This window comes from Meleagris gallopavo, chromosome 7 (genome assembly GCF_000146605.3).
Source record: "Meleagris gallopavo isolate NT-WF06-2002-E0010 breed Aviagen turkey brand Nicholas breeding stock chromosome 7, Turkey_5.1, whole genome shotgun sequence".
Lineage (NCBI taxonomy): Eukaryota > Metazoa > Chordata > Aves > Galliformes > Phasianidae > Meleagris > Meleagris gallopavo.
The window spans coordinates 2,279,042-2,295,665 of record NC_015017.2 but is presented as its reverse complement, the minus strand read 5'-3'; the positions used below and the strand labels follow the sequence as shown (position 1 = coordinate 2,295,665).

At 45.0% G+C, this 16,624-nt stretch overlaps 1 long non-coding RNA gene across 1 annotated transcript in view; it reads right to left on the bottom strand.

Annotated features, from left to right (window-relative positions):
- Positions 1–16,624, bottom strand: part of LOC116216789 — a 73,025-nt gene that overhangs the window by 45,982 nt on the left and 10,419 nt on the right. The window contains exons 5-6 of the long non-coding RNA XR_004160247.1: positions 12,256–16,255; positions 9,890–10,054 (exon numbers count right to left, since the gene is read on the bottom strand). This is a non-coding gene — a long non-coding RNA (uncharacterized LOC116216789). The remainder of the gene's footprint in view (positions 1–9,889; positions 10,055–12,255; positions 16,256–16,624) is intronic.

Sequence of the window (16,624 nt, the reverse complement as noted above, 5' to 3'; positions counted from 1 at the left end):
CCTTGAACACCTCCAGGGATGGACAGGGCATCCACAGCCTCTCTGGGGCAGCTGTTCCAGCACCTTACCACTCTCTCTGTAAAGAATTTTCCCCTGACATCCAATTGCTGCCCTTTCCCTTCATTTAAACACTGAACAAACAGCTGCCCAAGCCCACATGGTGGGGCCTCTCGTTCCCTTCTGAACTGATGTGAGGCAGTCTCCATCCCACCACCTTGCCAATCCAAGCAGAAGAGGGATAGCAGCCCACCCCTGTTAGGTACAGCCCTGGGGGGCACCAGGCAACCAAACCCAAACCCATCGTGCCCATCGCTCCCACTGATACAGATTGCCCAGAGGGTGGGAGTCCCATCCCTGGAGGTGTTCAAAGCCAGGCTGCATGGGGCAATGGGCAACCTGACCTGATGCAGGCAACTAGCCCATGGCAGGGACTGAAACTAGATGATCTTTAAGGTCCCTACCAACCCAAGCCATTCTGTGATTCTATGAACGCAAGGAACAATTTGACTAACAGCTCCTGCATCCAACAGCGGTGGCAGAAACAAACCCCCCACCGAGATGAACAGCGCAGCACCACGAGATCCAGAGGGCAAAGGACATCACCACGGGCAGCAATTTGTACAGCCCCGTGCACGGCACTGAGCACTGATCAGAGCCACGCGGTCTCAAGCCTGACAGATATTACATTTCCCTGTAATCCTCGCTCCTTTGTAATGGCAACGCGCTCCAGCCCATGCCTGGGGAGCTCTCTGATGCGTGACGGAGGGGGAATGCTGTTTGGTGGGAGCTGCTGACAGCTGAGTACACTGCGACCGGGCAAGCTAGCACAGTTGTTGGCTCCTGGAAAATGCAGAGAAAGAAACAAAGAGGCACGGTGCGTCTTGGGGAGCGACATTGGGTGCTGAAGCCTTCCCTGCTGCAGAGCAGGCAGAGGCTCTCCTCCAACTGAGATTTATGATAAGAGAGCACGTCTCTCCTAGGAAGCCTGCGGGGTTTCTGGTTCTCATCTCTTCCTCCCTGCAGCTGCCACATCGCTCAGCTCCGCAAATGGCATAAATCAGCGGGAGCGGCAAGGAGATGAAAGTGTAAATAGGCCGTCAGTGCAGTCACTGACACTACGGGGCAAATTCTGCCCTAAGAGACACTCTGCAATCCTCCATTCATTGTGAGGGATATGGGATGGGCGTCTGTCAAGGGGAAAGCCATCCACAGTGGGTGAAACCGACGGGTGCCTGCGGGTTGGGTCCTTGGGCTGGAGGATGCCTCACTGCTTTGCTCCAGCTGAGGTTTTTGGTTTTAACAGTTTCCCAGTACTTTATCACCATAATTCCAGTGCCCTCCCATCGATCTCAGGGATTTGTGTGCCAGCAGAATCTGAGCAGAGGAGGCTGGAGGCTGTAGGAGGATGGAGCACAGAGAGCCTTGTCTATAGAGGATGGGGAAAGCCAAGCAAGGAGCACGGAGCCCTTTCATTCAGAACTCAGCTTTGATACTTGTGCTTAGATATCTGGAGTATCTTACAGTCTTCTGTTCTTGACTTGTGGGTGAGAAGCCCGTCTTTTTATGTGCGAGGAGGAAAAAAGTCTTTCTAAGGCACCTCTTCAAAAGCTGTGAACTCAAAGGAAAAGACCCACACATACTCCAGGATCTTAAAGACTGCTCCTGACCAAAGGGTGGGGAGACTGGGAGAGTCCCCAAGGGGAAGCAGCTGCCAGGGCTTTGCGGCTTGGCTTTAGCTCACTGCAAACTCCAATGAAAATTAAAAAAAATCAGTTGTATTAGGAACTCATTAGAAATAACCGTAAATATCCATATTTTCTTCTGGAGGAAAGAATAAACTCAGGGATGTCTGTAAAGCCTGAAGTTATTGCCAGACTTAGAGAACATTCAACCAAAGGAAGAAATTTCTAGGGGCTTCTTAAGCATTGGCTAACATTAAGTAATTTTGAAAGGTTTCCATCAAGACCAAATGTGACACTGGCAACAAACAGAGCTATTCTCAGACCCCTCTGCCCTCTAACCCGAAAACCCATAGTGATTTTACGAGCCTCACTAGAGCATTTGTTGACAACACCAGCACTGGGATACTTGCCCCATGCCAGCTTTTCCCAACACTGAGCACCTCCAGATTTCCCCTCTCTTCTATCTTGCTTCTTTTCACATCACACTTAAGCTTTCCAGGGACTCTTTCTCTACTGCAACAGAGACAGGAGGAATGTGGCACACCAGGTTTGTTTGAATAATGTGAGAAGGGGGGATTAGGGTTAGCTTTCTAATGGAAAACTGGCACCACCATTAGCTCTTGGATTGGCACGAGATTCTGTAAATAAAACTGTACAAAAGATAGGGAAACCTTGAATTCCCCAGACAGAGTGAATTACCCATACTCTACAAGTCATTAGGCAGGGTGCCAAGCTATAGCTAATGTTTCCCAAAAATAACTGAGTCAAAAGTCCACAAACACCAGGAATTTCTAGCACAGAAACTTCAGTTCTCCAACAACCAGGAAGGAGCAAGCCCAGCAGTGCCCGAACTGACAGTGGGACTCATGCCACCAACTTGGTGACTTGGTCCCAAGGAGCTGTTTGCATAGCCTGTGTCAGACCTGAAGCAAGCCACCTTCTGCCCAGTACCCTCTTGCAGTGAGTCTGCTGCTGGTGAAAAGCAAAATGTTCTGTGCCATAGGGAAGGGTTGAAAAGAGCTATGGGTTAAGTGCTGCTTGACCCTATGAGCCAGAACTTCAGCGCCAAAGGGAAACCAACTGGGGATGGTTGAGCCTACCACAGAGGGATGCCATGCTAGCAACTGGTCTTGCCGCATTGGAACTACTATCTACCTCTGCCATCCCACATCTGGTGCTGCAGTGGGGGAGAATCCTAAATAATGCAATCCTACCATCATACAGCCAGCCTCAGCTTGCACAGGCAGCTTTATACAGGATGTGTGGCATGCTGAATTTGAAACACTGCGTTTGAAAGGCACACATTTGTTTCTCACCAAGCCTGACTTAGCCTCCGCATTGCTTGGCTGAGATGAAATTTGGGATGTCAAGTGGCTCGGGGCTGTTGCTTGGAGATGTGGGCTTGTTGATGTGGAAGCATTTACAAGGCTGAGTGCTTTTCCCTAAACAACCTCAGGAGGAGAAGCCAGTGATCACACTTATGGGTTAGCACAAGTCCCATACAAGTTGCATCCCTTCAACAGTACTGTTCTATTTTCCAAAGTGATAAACTAAAATCTTGCTTGCTGGACTCTGTAACGTAATGTAGAATACATCTTATATGACTGGCAAATAGAGGCAGGACTTCAGAACACAAGCCTGCATTCTCTTTAAAGCACAGGTAGCATTTTTGCAGCTCTCTGTTTCAACAAGAGATAAGTATGGGCCGTGTGTCCTCTACAACTGGTTTGGTCTAATCCTCTTCTTTCTTTGCCTTCCTGTGTTGCAGCTTTTAAACTAGAGTGGCATGAGCAAGTTGTAAGATCCTCAAGCTATCGTTACATGTGGCAGTACCTCCAGAAGCCTGGGTGATGTCAGTGCTCATGGCAAGGATGTGAAGAAGGCAGCCTTGATGAGCTTCCATCACCAGCAAAAATGTAGAGTGACAGTGGTAAGAACTGATACAAAGCAGGGAGAAATAAGTCTGCAGAGCCAGCTGGCACAAAGAAGCACTCTTCTGCTGATGGATCCAGCCTGCCCAGGTCAAAAGGGCCTTGTAAAGATGAAGCCCTTGCTGCTGTTTAAGCAGGGAAAGGTCACAAAGCAGCTGTTCCTTTCTCCCCCTGCCCTCCTCCAGCAGCACGTGTATCTGAAAGCACATAGGCTAAGCTTCCGTACCGTACCCCTGCTCTGCATGCCTGCATCCTCCAAGCACTGCATATTGGAGTGTGAATTACAGCCAGCAATAATAATGAACACAGAAGATAATACCACTGGGGAGAGAACAAGGAAATTCAGGGCCAGAATACAGAAGCTCTGATCGAGCAGATGGAAGGATTTCTAGCGAAGGATTTTGCAGCAGGGGTCAGCTGAGATTCAAGCAGACCAATGCAGTGCATCAAGCCCCTTACATCTCTTGTAGCACACAATTCTTGCCAGAATTTTTCGGACTCCACTTGGCAAAGAAGTGTTTAATCACTATTCGGCATCTTCATGGGGCTGCCTCTGAGGGAAAGGATTCAGGGAAGTAAAAGCAAGTGGTAATTTTGGCCACTTAATTTAGATTGATTCATTTTAACAGGCTGCTCAACAATAGATACCACGTGGCCACGACCAAACAACTTTCATGGTCTTTACTGAGACTTAAAGTAGGTGTGAAATACACTAAAAACGCATCATTACTCCATGAGTGATAAAAGCTTAGTTACCCAAATGAATACAAGAATTGGCTCAAGCTCCAGAACAATTATTGCTGCTTTTCTCTTTAAGGTCATTCAGTGATGCAAAATTGCTGAATTCCTGTTATAAAATTGGAGAAGAGAACAACAAGCATCCCAGAACTCCATCTCCTTGAGTCAAACTGACCGCAAGTATCAAATACATTTCCCTCTGGTGGGATGGGAACACCCTGCAAGGTTTGTTACCAAAAAAATATGGGAAATAGTGGATCCAAGAGAGCGTTCCTTGAGGTGATCCTATACGTATACATATTGAGTGGTCAAATGGCTCGGAGCCTCAGCAACATTGCAGGCAATCAAAATCATTTGACTGGTGTTGCTGTGAGAGTCTGCTTTGCAGAATCCTGACCGCAAGCTGCCTCTGGGGGAGTGAGTTTCTTTAAAGGGCATTTTAAGGCTATGCCTATGAATGTCTATGAACATCCACGTGGCCAAAAGGAAGACCTACAAAATCAAGTGCTAAGGAGATATGAAATATTTAACCTGTCTCTTCCCCCAGTCTGGGAGCGTGGCCCCTGTTCAAGGTTCAGCTAAAGAATCGCTGGTGAGTGACTCCTCTCCATCCATCCAATCCAAAACACGTCCTTCTTCCAACCCATTGCTCAGATGGGCAAAACGTGATGCACCTGATTTGAGGTTTGACACTGTGTATATTATTCCTGCATTACTTTGGAGCAGGGGAGAGGGAGAGAGAGCGAGCAAGCATGCAACCATAGCACGTCTTATCTCACATTATAAAGTATGACAGATGTGGTTCTGTAATACATTTTGCAATTCAGAATAACAGACGGTCAAGGGAAAGGTTTTGAGATGAGATAGTAATATAATCATTTTGCATTCCTAAATCAATGCGTGTACTGGTTCTAAATAACATTTTTTAGAATGATCTTCACTCCAACAGCACAGTGTGCCATTACTTGAGTAACTCAACATGCGAGATCAGAGCTAGCTCAGGCACTGAGCCCTAAGCCACAATGATGCCAACGTCTCTGGAAAACAACGTCATCTTTAGTCCAGCTAAAACACAGAGCTCGGATACTTCTAGAACTGAAATCTCAGTGTTGGCCAACAAGACACAAAAATCCTTTTCCAACACTCTTGGCCATTGCTGACCTACAGCGGCCTGGGAGACAGCTACAGAACTGCTGACTTATGCTCCTGTGAACAATCACTGCAGATTTTGACTTGTTCGTGACTTCAGGGTGAGTGCTATGTAATGAAGAACTTGTTTGCAGTGAAATACCTATGTGGCAGAAAAGCACAGAGGTGCATACAAAGTCTCGCCCAACTGCTGCCAGTCCATGCACTGCACTTCGGGAATTATGGTTTCAGGCCCAAAATAACAAGGCAGCCCTACCTTACAGCCTGCCCTACTGGAAGGATGCAAAGCTCTCGGGCTAGCTGCTTTCAGGGGCTGGCTCACCCAAATGGCAGCTGTTCCTCCACATCCCAGGGCATCAGCATGGAAGTTCAGAAGTGGAACACCCAGCCATGCTTAGTCCCAGGGCAGCAGGAGACACAGCTGTGCAAGAGATGAGGACCCAGCAGTTAGGCAGAAATTCATTTCCCATTCACAGAAGTTGCAGTTTTGATCACCACCACCGTGACACTTATAAGGACGAAGCCTGGAGCATTTGCTGGAGCATTACCAGCTGTTGATGACAGCACCATTTCAGTTTGGACTTACCCAGCCCACATTCAGTAACAAACCCCAAGCCCTAATGACAACATTGAGTTTGAAGTCCCTAGTGCACATCCACCTACAGGCATTCAAGTGAAACATAAAAATCAGCATAAAAAGGCATAAATTGGAAACAGGTTGGTCTTCATCCACGGTGGGGTTTTGTTTTAGCACAGCCTTGCTATATTTTCCATAAATTCCAAGAAAACACGGGCAGAGTGCACACAGGCGTGTCGAGAAGGAAAAATGACAAAGGAAAGGAAGAAGACCATCTCCGAGAAATCACTGATTAAAATTGCTCCCAAGTTCCCATTCCCTCCACAGCTTGCAAAAGTCCAAGTTGGGTGGATAAAGTATCAGCCACGTGCCTGACTTACAGCACTGGGACTGAGGTTTGGGCAGCACTTCAAGACTTTCCCCTAGGAGTCTATCCAAACCCTCTTTGCTTCTGATGTGGAATAATTTGGAAGTGTTTTTAGGCTGCTGTCTGGGATAACACAAGGGCTATTGTAAACACACATGCAGCCAGTCAGTGTCAAAACCACACAAATCTGGTACACACATAAATAACTAGCGAATATTGTAAAAAATTAATTGAATTTAAGAAGAAGAAATAACTAATTTGCTGAGTAGGTCTTAAGAAGGGCAGAGTTTGTTTGTTTCTTTTTTTTTTTTTAATGGAAAAGGTTACATATCACCTAATTTTAGTAAGTGGAATGTAATGCAGGGCACTGCTTTTGTAGGTGGCCACAAGGGAAGCTATAGCCAGACCTTTTCACCATTCAGACACAGCCACGCTAGGAGACAGAGAGGCCCCTCCTACGATTCCCAAGATCTCCTGTCTCTGGTATGTCTCATGGCATTACTTCCATATCCTTCATTATTTCTTCAGAATTCCTCAGTTACTTCTGGTACTGACCTCAGCTGAACTGGACTGGGAGTTAAAGCTAACAGCACCCAACCAGTCTGCCACATTCATAGATGCTTTACATCATTCATAGAGGTTTTACATCTTGCCCCCCATTGGATTTTGAGCAGAAACCCATCTTATGTTGGCAGGGAGAGTGAGCCTTGGTAGGAAGAAGATGGGAAATGATACAGGAGAAAGATTGCTCTGCAGTAATAAATGCAACTTGATAATAATGGAGTTGCACACAGCCACACTGTGACTGTCCCAAAAAAGAAAAGCTGAAGATCAACCAGAAACACAAAGGTGGAGAGAAGGACTTCTAGAAGAACATGGGAAAAACACACAGGAAAAGCACCATTAAGGCAACAATCTCCTCAGGACCCATTATTCACTTTGGGCTTCTAAGCAGAACCTCTAAGGAGACTGTTTCCAGACTTCAGTGACTTATTTTCATGTGAGAAACTTTAGAATCACAAGGCCTGCAAAGTCATTATCACCATCTGCAGGAAGATAAGGAATATTGATTGGACTCAAGGTTTGACATGGTTGCGTATTGTACAAGCATCCTTTGCCAAGCCAAGGTATAGAGCTCGTGGGGAGTGCCCAGGATTCATATCCATTGAAGGGCTGAGTATCAGAATAGTCTAAGAATATTCTCAGGGCTGGAATAAATTAAGGTATGCACTTCTCTGAGATGCCTGCGATGCTCTGTAATTTTACAGCTTCCAAAAGCTAAGAAAAGCAAGAAGCTGCCAAGATTTCATCACTATTCATGTGTCAAGGCCAAAGAGCAGCAAAAAGGTCAGTCTTGCAGGTTATGAATATCTGTAGCACTTATAACCAAAATACATGCAATTCCTAAAGCTCTTCTTATAGGTGAGCAGCAGGCAAGAGCTAGAGTGATCATGTAATACACAATTTATGGCACCTATTGGTACCAACATGATACCATGTTAGCAAATGAACATGCCTGGTGCTACAGAGGTGTTTCAGCACACAAATAAAGCCTTGCTGCTCACACAGGTCATTTAACATCCATTTCTAACTTCTGTCAGAGCTGCCTCACCTAGACAGGGAACAGCAGACATGCCTGCCATTCCCAGCAGCTATCCAGCTACTCACAGACAGCTGAGAAGTCACAGACAGGAGACAGAAATGGATGTGGTTTCAGTCCATTTTCTTGCAATGATCTTGCTATTTGATTTCAGCTCCATCCTCCTCTACTTCCATGTTTCTGATGGTGGATGCACTGATGTGATTTCAGGCACATTGCTTAGCAGAGCACTCACCCACTTTGCTCTAACCATAAGTTAAATCCAGATGTCCACAGACAGCAGTCAGCTCTAACTGTCATCCACCAGCAGCCCTCTTTTCTCACCTTGCAGTAAGGGAGCATTGGGTGTCTCTGTAAGAAGAGATGCCAAGTTTCCACGTGGCCAAAGAAGGTTAGACTTGTAGTTTTGTATTATTTTTTTTTCTTTTCTGACATGATTTTGCATCAGCCCTCCAGTATTAGAGCATATTTTCAGCAGGAAATTTCAGCCTGTATCAATCACTGCATATCCAAGTTGGGAAATTCCCTGTCAGCTCCAATTAATATCATGATTCCATTAGGAAGGGGTGTGGCGAACAGACTTCAGTTTAGACAAAAGCAGATGTGCTTCAACAACATACACTGCTAGGGCAGATCCTATTCTCGAAATACACAGACATTCCCTGTCAATTCCAGCTTAACTCACAGCACTTTGGATGCCAGTACATCAGGCCATCTGTGGATTGCAAGTCCTCACTCCATGGCCAGTTCTTTGCACAGCACAAAATGGAAGAAATTCTACAAGTAGGAATTCATTTAGAAGTCTGAGCTTGAAGAGTTTGGGGGGAAAAAAAAAAAATCTGCCCAGGGGAAAAGCATCTGGCTTGTTAGCAGGACGGAAAGCACGGTACAAATTCTTCCAACTGCCATCACATATTTTTCAGTGCAAGTCAGTGCAAAGTGAAGTAAGTTTCCCAGGAAGCAAGAGGTCAGAGCCCCAGTCAACAGCATTTTAGCAAGGTATCATCAGAAATCCATGTTCTCAACACACCAGAGGCACATTCCTTCTCCCTGGCACGCAGAAAAGAGTAAATTGGATAAAGCCAGCTTGACTTGTACATTGGCCAGGATTTCAAGTGCTGGATCAACAATAATTAAGAGTTACATGATAAACATCACCATTTTGAGCAGATCAGAACAGAGTATTCAGCAACATCTACATGAAGGCACTTGACTGTTCAGCCAGCCATTTTTCCCATGTTGTGATTGTAGTGCAGGCTGTTCCCAAAGCTGGCATATTTCCATGATTATTAGCAGCTAAAAATCCAAGCATTTCTGGGCTCATCATCAGAATATCTGAAAGTTTAAAAAAAATAATTCAAAAGTATTTAATAGTTTAGTTTGCTTTGGTTGTTGAGAGCCCAAGCAGGAAATCTGTGCCTTGAACTTGGATGGTCCTTGTAGGGAGAATGGGATGGATTAGACTCTCCCAAGGGAATGTCCAAGCCAAGAAGCAGCACCTTTCTAAAACCCAGGTCCTAGGAAGATCCCCAGGTACTAGGATGATGAGCAGGGAGTACTGCAACTAACAGTCATACCATGGGTTTCAACACAAGATCTTACAGGGGGAAAGTAAGGGTATGGTATCCTGCAGCTCCATGGCCAAAGGATAGAGCCACAGCTGGCCTTTACAAAAAGGTCTCAACCCGTGCATTTATACTTGGAAAGCTGATGAGTTGAACAGACACATGAACCCGCTTGATTTCTCCATCCTGATCAGCCTCAGTCTTTGAACAAACTCCAGAGACAGAACCGTAAGCCACCCTAAAGACTCTGGGATCAAGCAGGTTGAAAAGAGGTACTCACAGCATCAGGAGGGAGTTGAGCAAGGAGGCCTGGGTGGTTTCCAGTTTGGGACTTTAGACCTTCATTTCCATCTCAGCCACATCTCCAGCACTCAGCTCCTTTGATGCAGCACTTTTCAGCCTCTGGCCTGCAGACCCTGGTGAGCTACGAATTACAGACAGGTCTCTGAAATGCGGGAAAAAAAGAAGAAACAAAACACTCTTTTCAGAGGCTTTAAATTCACTGTATGGGAGTCAGCAAGAAAATGCCTACTGCTACAAGTAACAAAGCCACACGTAACACTTGCCTCCATTCCCATTTTCCTCCTAGAGCTCACACACATCTGGCAAAAGCAAAAAGCAAGGAACATACTGCACTAAATAAGATGCCTTTGACCTGAGTCACTGAGTGGGATGCAGAGGAAAAACATTCGTTTGGAAACAAGGTGAAAGGCGTTACGCCAAAGAATTCTGCAATGAACAAAACAAAGCAAACACAAAACTCACGCCCATCGTGAAGCTGCCTGCCTCAAAGCAACCCCACAAATCAGAACTGCACATGACAGCTCCGTTATCTCTCAGCATCCCTATAACCTGCAGAGCCAAGACATACAAGCACACTGGGATCCCCGGGAAGAAAATTCAGGGCTCAGTGGTGAGAATAAATCATGTCTTAATGCACTTATACTTAAATGTCTCCAGCAAAGTGGTTGATGGCATTACAACACACCTCACACCCATTAACTGTGGGATATGCAAGTATCAGAGGCTTGGAAATGTAATCAGGGTGCGTCCCTATGTGCTGCAACCAGATTCAAAAGGTAACAATCAGCCCAGACTGGAAGGTGAGAATCAGACTTGTGTTCATTGCAGAATGGCGTTTCTACCTACTGCTTTCTAGGCTGCCACTCCATACTGAGCTCAGTGATAGATTACAGTCACAACTAGTTTCTGAGGACAAAATCTGTGAGAGAGGAAAAATACAGCCATTGCACCTCAATCACAGCACAGAGACACTTCACAAAGAGAAGAGTTCATCAAGCCAAAACAGCAGAAAAGCAAAGATCATACAAGGGGTGAAGTGGAGCACGTTAGCAACTGAGTGGAAGCAACAGGCATCGCCTTTTTCCTTTCATAAGCACGATGCTTGCTCAGAGGCAAGCAGAGGGAAGACAAAGGGAATAAAGGAGAGAAAGGTCTGATAAAGGTAAACTCATTCCAACGTTTCGAAAGGTATTTTTTATTTCAGATTGAAGCAGCTTCTGAGTTTGCTTCAGTTTTTATTGGGGAAAAAAAATAATAAGTGGGATAGTGTCAAAAAAAGTTCAGGGCAAATGAAAGTTAATGGATCAAAAGCATTTTCATCTTTCCTCCCAAGAGTTCCCCAAAAGCCTTCAGTAGGGTCAGCTGAAATTGCTTTTTGATTATTTTTTTTTTAGTGAGTCCAACCAATCAACAAACGCTTCAACCATGCTCTTCAACTTTTCTTTAACCCACATTTCTCCTCTTGCAAAGCTATCTTCAGGCAGCTATCTTTACTAACTGCTATATTACCGTGCGCAGCAGCTCAGCAGACTTTAAATCTTCGGTATTAAGGTTTATCAGACGCTGTCTGCTTTTGTCAGATGTTAATCTCATCCCTTTGAATCTGGCAGAACAAGCCCTGCTGCCCACAGGTTTACACAGGGATGCATCACGTTGTCCTTCAGCAGGGAACTTCAGCTCACCAGAGTGTATAATCAATTCCATGTGAAGGTCTGGGGAAGGTCTGTTCTTTGACAGAGCCCCCCATTGCAGGAGTTTTGCTTTTAATTTATGCAAACAATAAAGTGCTAACTGTTTTTGTGATATTTGGTGCTTTTTCCAAAGCTGCAGCTCAGAGAGTCTAACGTGAGCATCCAAGCAGTTAGTGCGTGCTGCTAAGCCTCATGTTTGGGAAAGGAGGTCTCAATGATCCCCAAAGCAGAAACGGGTTAAACAGACTTCTATGAAGAATCACACAGGTATCTCTGAGCTTATGTTGGAATGAGAGGAATCTGCTGGGTGGGGGCTGTGGTGCCTGTCCCAGGGCTATTTACTCCAATTCTTTTAAAGGCTAGAACCACGCTGCTTTCAGCCAAAGTTTTGTTTCGTGTGGCTTTTCATGTCCCGAGACATGAAGCGAACAACATCTATCATTCACACAAAGGAGTTAATTGCCTTTCTTCCCCACTCATTTTTGTCTTCTGCCTCCAGACAAGGGTATTCTTCCCCCATGCTAATTATTAATAGATGGAGGAAAGTTCACCTTGAGGTTGAGAGTTTTATAGAAAAATTAATTACAGAGCCCAACTTTACAATTACCAGTTAAGACACACATTATCAGCCACAAGACCCCTCAGGCTTTACCTGGCTTGAAAAAAAGTTTGCAATGTGATGTGAGATTACTTCGAAGCTGAACTCCAGAGGAAGCATCAGAGCATAGGCAGGACCAGCAACAGCCTCCGTAATGATGAACCATGGCTGGGAGGCATCAACAGGTCAGAAGAAGAAAGGAACAATAATAGGTCAGATACACCATCATGTACTTGCCAAAACTTAAAAGAATGGAAGCTTAAGATCCTAAGAAAGTAATGAGGCCACTGCACCAACAATGTGACATTCAGCATCCACTGAGGGTGCTCAGTAGCAGTAAATCTATTAAACAGGCTGAGAAGTAGTGAGTGGAAGATGATGCTCAATCAACACAGTGAGAAAGCTCTCATTATACAAAACTTGTAAAAATCTTGATGTGCAAACTGTGTGCAGGTTCTCACATCAGCCTTTGGAGTCAGCAGTATGGAGCAGCTTAAGAAGATCAAGACCACTTGCATATTTAGACCTGCAAACACTTACATACACACTCTGGTATTTGCTGAATTGGTGCCTCATGCTCTCCATTCCATAAATCCTCTTCCATTTCAGGCTCATGTGATGGAAAATGCTCTGTGAGCACACAAATTACTGGCTGAAGTCAGAGGGAAAAGTATGACGGAAAGTCACAGTCTGGAGAATATGAAAGACTCCTCATTTATAAAGCAAAACATTTAACAACCAGCAGAAGTCACGTTGGCATTACGCAGCCAGGACTCAATACTGCTATGTGTGGGCTTCATCCCTACTCTGGGAGCTCCACCAAGACAACTTCAGGAGTGGTACACTCAAATAATGAAATAGATTCCTCTGAAGGAGGCGATGTTCAGACAGCCCTTATCTATGCACATGCATTTGTTGCTATGCTTCCACTCCCAGTTGGCTTTCTGTACATCCCTCAGTCACCATACTCTCAATACACCTCAAACAGAGGGACATTGTTGTTCTGTAAGTTCACACAGCACATGACACAGCTGGAGTCTGTTCCTTCCAGACAACCTCGGGGATACATTTAACTCAGGAAGCAATTTAAAGTCAACGTCTTGCCTAAAAGGCTGATACGAAAGGACAAACAGCACCGCTCATAACCTGGTAATAATAATTCTACCACACATCTGAGGTGCTCAGAGCACTTAGGAACACACCTCTTGGTTTTAAGAGGAGCCATACATTGAGCACAAGTCAAACCACAGTATTTCTCAACACACCCAAGGCTTTGCTAGCCAGTGTGCTAATCAACTTGGAAAAAATTACCAGAAAGTAATCAAGTGTCATATCAGCAACCTATGCAAATGGCAATTCCCCATCACATCTAGTCCTGAGCCATTTTTACAGTTCTTATTAAAGGCACTTTTTTGCTGCAAAAATATCCTTTAAAACTATCTTTAAAGCAAACCTATGAGATATGTGAGGAGAAGGGAAAAAAAAAAAGAAACAGTGACTGTCACAAGGAAACAAAGCAAGAAAAGAAGAGGAAGCAGGGAGTTGTGCATCACCATTGGTGGGCACTTGAATAGGAGCCCTGTGCTTGACACCACTGACTTGGAACAAAACTGAAGTCAAACAGCTATTTGTCAAGGGATACAAATGCACACAAGTGGTGAGAACCTGGCCCTTCTGTAAAAATGTGTCAGGGACTTTTCTGTAGGGCTGCGCCGAGCTCCGTGATGGATTGTTGTACTCTGAGGACAGCATTGTGAGCAATAATAATAAGGCATCTGGTCAATGCTCTTTCTGAAAGAATATTTTGGCTCGACAGGAATCACGTGAGTGGTTCCATGTACAATGCACAGCCTCACTGCCACGGATCAGCAGCACTGGGTCCATCCATCCATCTGCTCTCAGCTCCACCAGGCCAGCTCCAGGACGTGCAGCATCACATTTGTATCTTCTGGATAACTATGAAAGCAATACCACCACATCAGCCCCTGCAGCCTCGATACCCACTGAAACCCCCCTTGTTGGTCTTAACCATTCTTCTTGCATTGCCACACAACTGAGAACAGGAAGAGGAGGCAGGCACCACTGCTACTCACAGGCCAAAACAACCCCTTTTGTTAACTCAGAGCTACTTTGCTAGGCAAGGCAAGGAGCTGCTTTAACATGGGACCATAGTGCACAACATCTCCTGAACCAAAGTGTCATTCAGCCGGGGAGGAGGGAAGGATGAGCTTCATGAAGATTTTAGCAAGCTGCCAGGGCAAATCTCCCCCTTGGCTGCAAGTCAATAGTTCCAATACCAATACCAATAGTTCCTTGGAAGACATCCCACACCTACACATTGACAGTGAGAACAGAGACGAAGAGAGGAAGACATGAGACAAGCACACAGTGCTGGGTTGAGCAACGTAAGATTTCCTTAACCCATGCCCCTGAAACCAGATGGCAAGCCAAAGTTTTCTATGACAAGCAACAGAATCAGAACTGACACAATTGGAAAAAACAAGCTCAATTCCTGTTGGCAGGATATTAATTTAGAAATCTCTGGTGTCACTGCCCCGATTCACAACGAATTTGAAACCAAACTTTCCTAGTGCCAGATGACACAGAGATTTGACAGAGAAGGTAATTGGAGGAAATGGCTGTGTAATCTAGCTATTGTGCTGGCAAAATCCACCTCTCCTAAAGAACAAGGTTCACTTTGTCCTTTATTTGTTCCCAGTGCCTCTTGACTTTCCTCTACTTGGCAGGGACGGTGGCACAGTTCCTTCTAAACAGTGTCAAAGGGTGGGCAAACCTGACCTTGAGCAGAGTTCTGGCCAAAGCTATCAGCCCTTGTAATCACATCCTTAGTGACATACTGCACACACCCCTGAAAGAGGAGAGCTCCTACCAAGGGAGCTCCTCACCAGTCAGATGCCTAGATCCTAATCATTGGGTCATCCATTAAATCCTAATTGTTGAGTTATCCATGAGGTCCTAATTGTTGGGTCATCCATTCTTCTTCTTCTGGAAAAAAGAATAAAGACACAGGCTGCACTGTGGGAAAAAGAAACAAAAAATCAGCTTGCACTGAGAGACAAAAGAGATTGCTGTGGCTCTGCAAGGAAAGAGGAAAAAGGAAAAGGGGGGATCAGAATGAAGAAATTCCAAAATGCATTCTGTGCAAAACTCAAAAGCACTTGCCTAGAAATGTCCACAAACACATGTACTGAATCATAAGACTCAGCATTTTTCCACTGTTCTAATAATAACCATTTTATTGACCTGTGTGTCCATGATACTCCACTAATCACTTTGTTTTTCTAACTGTCACTAGCTAGACTGGATGGTGAGCTGCTCTGGGTGAATGTCAAATCTACTCCAAGCTGTACCTTTGAGATCTGATAACTCAGCTGCTGGAGCACCATGAAACTCTATACTTGCTAGCTGTGCATATCCAATCGATGGCAAGTCCCCTTTGGGAGCCCTGCTAAAACATGCTCTTGCCCTTCAGAAGGCTCCTCTCTATTTCAATAAACAATCTGGAGAATGGAGTGTAACAGCAGTCTAACCTACCCTCATACCTGAACGCATCTTTTTGCTCCGTTCACCAATTAAACGAGCACCATATGGATATAAAGCATATGAATGCCAGTGAACGCATATGAAGCCAGTGATTTTGTGGAGGAGGAGTGAAAGAGCTCAATTATTTTTTCCTCATCTGCTAGCAAAAAAATATTAGGATAGTAAACAGAGCTAGCAATCACATAGGAATGCCCGGGAGAGCCCTTGCCTGCTGGTATGCAGATCTCTCATCTGGAATTCATTTATTCCTGTTCTCTATTCATACTATTAAGCTACAGCGGTGAACGGGCAAGAACATATTCAAAAGAGACCTGAAGTTATTGAAGAGACTGCCAATTCCAATGTCACCTCTGAAAATAAAGAACCTGAAGCAGCAGACTGGTATTTCACCATTTTTCAACAGCATCACCTAACAATTCAGCATTACCTCACAGAGATGGCTCCTATCATTCCTGAAAGGCAGGATACTTCCACCTCCTGTCTGCAAATTCTGTTAGCAGAAATAGAAAGCATCTCTATTAGACCACAAGTTAAAGAGGCCCAAATTTATCCTTAGGTTAAACCAAGATGACCTAGCAACATGCTGTCTGGTTGTGCAGCTCCTAGTGGAGGCACAAGTCGGATTCAATGGGTCCTTTCCAACTTGGGGCATTCTGTGATCCTACTGATCTGTCAGACCTTGCAGCTTCAGTGTGGTGCATCCTGGGTGCCTCTAAATTGGATGAAAGAATGCATAGGAAAATGGTGTATTTGCCTGCTGGGTCTTATATCATTTCACTTCTAATTCCCCAGAAAGCAGAGGATCATCCGCATCTTGTTTAATTACATTCAGTAATTTAAACTGCCGCAGAAAACCCGC